Raw genomic sequence first — 4,612 nt, 5'->3', positions numbered from 1 at the left:
TGAAGAAATTTCCTTTTTTTTTTTTTTGGAAGTTAAGTGGATTTTGTGGGATTTTTATTTTCTTATGTTTGGAAGAAAAAGTAAAATATTAAATTGAAGGATTTCGTGTTTGTGTATGTGCTAGTGATGAAGCATTCGGTTTCTTTGAAGCATTTTGTGCGCTTCTTTCTTTCCTTGTCTCGTTGCTAGCTGGCTTAAATGGTTTACACTTTCAAGTCTTGGGCATCTCACCACTTGATACACATTTTGCTCTCATCTTGCCTTTCATCATGACTATAATCGTCTACAGCATTGCATATGCGGAGATAAAACTACAACCTCTAGATGCTGGCCTTCCTATATTGAGGTTCATTTGTCTGGTTTTTGGAATTATTGCTATTGAGCTACTTGTCGCAATGATCGTTTCTCCCTTTTGGCTATTCATGGTTAATTTATGTCCAGTCCTGATCATAAGGGTACTGCATCATTCATACCAACAAAATTATCAATGGCTCCCTTTTCTTCCGTCTTTCTTGAGGAGTGATCATGTTCCCTGGAGCATTTTCTTCAATAATTGTTTAAGTGACCTGTTTTTTAGAAGACAAATTATTCGAGTTACCTGTTATTGTTAATTAGACATAAAGCGTGCTAAATGTTCACTTATGCAATTTTCTGTTTATGGAAGTTCAATTTTTTTTTTTTTACACTTTATTCATAGTAAGGTTGATTATCTATATTCAGCAAATACTTTTATACTTTACTAAAGATCTCACACCCAACCGCTTAGAAAATAAAATTTGCAATGCAATTTTGCAAATTTTCAAGAGCTAGATTTCTAAGGTTAAAAGGTTTTATGGAAAGTGAGATTTCCATTTTATGTTATTTAAGTGACAATGCCAAAAATTAATTAGTAAGGGAAACAAAACTAGACAGAAGTCAGAAAACTGGAACACTACATCTGACCCAACCACGGCTGCCATTTGAAAATACTACCAAGTACCAACTGACAAAACAGTTGCCAAAGCTTAGACCCAAAAACATGCATATATGGTCATGGTGCCACTTTGGCCAGATTGATTGTGTTTCTCAGGATCTCGGAATGGACCCTTGAAACTGATGTTTGCACACCTTGTGGTTCCTTGATAGGATAATGATGCTTGTGTTTCCTTACTTATCCAAAAAAAAAAAAAAAAGGATGCTTGTGATTCCTTTATTTTGTAGTAGAGTAAGCCGGCATAAGAGTTAAACTTATTGCAATATCCTTTTGTGTTCCATTCCCAATAGTGGCATCCTGGTAATATTTTATTTCCTGATCTGTCTTTGTACACATAAGCAATTGCCCTCATTTTGTTTTCTTTTGGATCCTGCTCCATCTAGCATCAAAATGACTTGCCACTACAGCACTTGCCAATTTTGCATCCTTTCTGCTAACACCAACAACATTGCATTGTGACTGCATATCCTCACCACATTTATCGTGCTGCAGTACCTCTGATAAAATAATGTTTGAATCCCTTTGGACCAATGGCCTTTAAAACACCCATTTGAGAGGGCATACATTACTTTCAGCTATTGATTAGTAGCTAGGCACTGTCTATTGCTTGAAGTTGACTCAATATATGTTCAACAGAGAATTGATATAGATTCCACTAAGATGATCCACCATTCCTTGTTCTGTCTGTTACTGAGTCGATCCATTGATCATCTGCCATTTTGAGCCTTAAGATTCTGTTATTTAGTCTTCTTTTGTTCACCAACATATGAAAATACTAGGTATTTCTTTTTATCATCAACCACCAGTCTGTTCAAGCTTTTTGAGTACACATAATTTGCTCCCTTTCTAGATATTCGAACAATTAGTCATTAGTGATTGTCTAGAACACATTAAAGTTCAAGGTTTGCAATCTTGAACTTGTACTAATTGATTCCAGTCATGGAATAGCCACAATTCTATTGGTGGGGTTTTCTTTCGCCCATTTTTCCAATAACTTCCATGGGTTGGACCTCCAAAACACAAATTTGTATGTATTCACATAACATAGGTGACATGCACACACAATGGAAATTAGACTTGATAATCCTCTCAACACAAAGAAATTAGACTTGATTAATACAAGGTAGTGAACTCAGATTAGATGGAAATTTGGAAAGAAAAGTAAAACACAAAATGAGAAGTGCTAGCACAGTTAATGTACAATTTCAGGGAAAAAAAAGGGTAGGAAATGGGGCGTACTTCAACATCAGTGACAAAAGTTCCATTAGAGGATTGAGCGAATCCTTCCCATAAGCTAAACAACAAACAGAACTTCATCACTGTATTGTAATAAATCTGACAAAAGAGATGCTCTAAAATCTATGTATACATATAACAAAGTTAATATGTTCTACTTTGTATTCTACAAAGTTATCATTTACTTTCCTATGGCCAAACCTTGCAGCTACATGGTTTCGTGCTGGATTTTTCAAAAAATTTCTTATGATCCATAAAAGCCACAAAAAAAAAAGTAATATTAGTTAGTGAAGTCATATTGGATATGACCAACGGGTAGTGTTGCTATCACATACTTCATTTTCTACTTCTTATCTTATATCTCCTACCAAACCCTCTTAAACCAGCAAATTGTGACAGTAACATATTAGTCTCTGAAATCGTATTGAAATGACTAACAGGTAGTGTTTCTTTCACACATACTTCATTTTCTACTTCTTATCTTACAGCTCCCTCTTAAACCAGCAAATTGTGTCTACTGCAAATTTCAGTATTGTTTAGAACATACAGTTTTGTAGTCTAGGCCTTGATGCTCCTCCAAAGAGTAATCATCAGAACATATATCAGCAAACTTGATTGTACCATAGCACCTATTCCTCTCCCTGAGCATGTAAACCTGACATAGTGACATTATAACAAACTTAAACGCATCAAATATTTAAAATCACCAACTTCAAAAATAACAAATTTACATATAAATCAACCAACATGATACATATATGTTGAAAAGAAATGCATTATTGCAAAATGAATGCTTATTAAAGAAAAAGTTTTTGCATTATTCTGTTTCTGATTCAATGCAAAGAAGACATAAGGAATTTGGCTTAATGGAATCAAGGTGTTCACATGTTGATTAGTTCAGCTCTCTCTATTTCTGATAGTGCACTGCCTATCATGGTGGTGACCAATGGAGTTTAACAACACATCTTTATACTGCGCTTAGGCCTCCTTTAGAGTTGAGATATTCAAACATGTAATAGGGATTGTCTAGGAAAGCTTTAGAATCTTGAACTTATCAAAAGGAGTATGTTGTGAGTTTCTCTAAAACCACCAGCAATTTTGTTGGTGGATTTCTGTCACAAAAAACAAAACATTATCATAAAAACAGGACATTAACTTTTAAATTTATTGTTTCATGAGTTACAATAATTATTTCAAGATATGCCATGAAATATTGACTAATAGATAAAGGCACATATACAATGTATGCGTTTTTCTTTTTCAGAGATTGAAATTACAGTATTTCTTTAGATTGTCAAAAGTTCATCTAATATCTCAAAAAAGACTGCAAAGAAAAATTTCTTCTATCCTTAAGCATAATGCGATTAACCAATGTCAGTCCCACTAACAAAGTACATCGTTGTGAGGTACGATTACTGTCTCAATTCCTAACCTTGTTTCTATGCATCAACATATATTAAGCACCAATGCAACACCATAGTATAGATTAAGCAATACATAGTATTGGCTAAAAAACTATAAAGCAATTTATAAGCTCTAACAAGCAGTTAACTTAAAGTTGTTACACAAGCGCAACAAATTTATAATGTTCTAACAAGAAAGATTCAAAAACCAAAATTATCATAACGTCAACGTGTATACAGATTATGACAATGGCTGATACTGCATATAAACATCAATACAAGCTTTAACAACATGACCCATCAAACCTAACTCATTCACAATGATACAAAAGCTATATATATATATATATATATCTCAGATTTGACAAACAAATCCAAACAGAAACAATTATAAAAAGCAAACAAACAAAAGAGATATAGATTAGCGTACCTTAAGGAACCGATTCCAGCTTACGTAGGGTTTGGTTGACTCGGTTCTTCGCGTTGCCGTCAATTCGGTTCTCCTATTTCCAGAAAAACACTTGCCGATCTCATGCAAAGCCAAGTAATGCAAGTCTCTACAATCCCTTATGGAGATTTTCGTTGAGAATCTTCAAAAATAAGATAATTGGTGCAACAGATTGTGAAAATTAGTGATTTTGGTTGAAAAGTCACTGATGAAATCGGTGAGAAGTGCCCAAATTCATGAAGATAGAAACAAAGAGGTAGAGAGAGGCGAGAGGCTCAGAGAGACTGGGCTTATTATTTTGGGTTAATTGGGTTTATTAGGTTTTTAGTTAAAAGCCCAGTATTATCTACGTTTGCTGGGTCTAATTGGGTCGGTGCTTTAACCCAAGAAATAATTAAAAATTATGAGTTTTGTTAATAGACCCTTCATATTAAAAATAAATAAATATAAATGCTCAATTTAAAGTTTTTTTTTTTTTTTTGTCATTTATAACTCATTCATTTTAAGAATATTTTTTTTGGAAAACAATTTTAAGAATATTGAAAGTATATG

At 33.6% G+C, this 4,612-nt stretch overlaps 1 long non-coding RNA gene across 1 annotated transcript; it reads right to left on the bottom strand.

The window, feature by feature from the left end:
• Nucleotides 1–2,268: 2,268 nt before the first annotated feature.
• On the bottom strand, nucleotides 2,269–4,369 carry LOC136069327 (uncharacterized). The gene is made up of 2 exons (XR_010630556.1): nucleotides 4,043–4,369; nucleotides 2,269–2,864 (listed from the first exon to the last, which is right to left on the bottom strand). It is a non-coding gene; the product is annotated as an uncharacterized LOC136069327 (long non-coding RNA).
• Between the last annotated feature and the right edge of the window lie 243 nt (nucleotides 4,370–4,612).

The sequence above is a fragment of the Quercus suber genome, unplaced genomic scaffold (genome assembly GCF_002906115.3).
Source record: "Quercus suber isolate HL8 unplaced genomic scaffold, Cork oak 2.0 scaffold_162, whole genome shotgun sequence".
NCBI classification, from domain to species: domain Eukaryota; kingdom Viridiplantae; phylum Streptophyta; class Magnoliopsida; order Fagales; family Fagaceae; genus Quercus; species Quercus suber.
The sequence above is the reverse complement of the archived record's forward strand: the minus strand, read 5'-3'. Positions and strand labels throughout refer to the sequence as shown.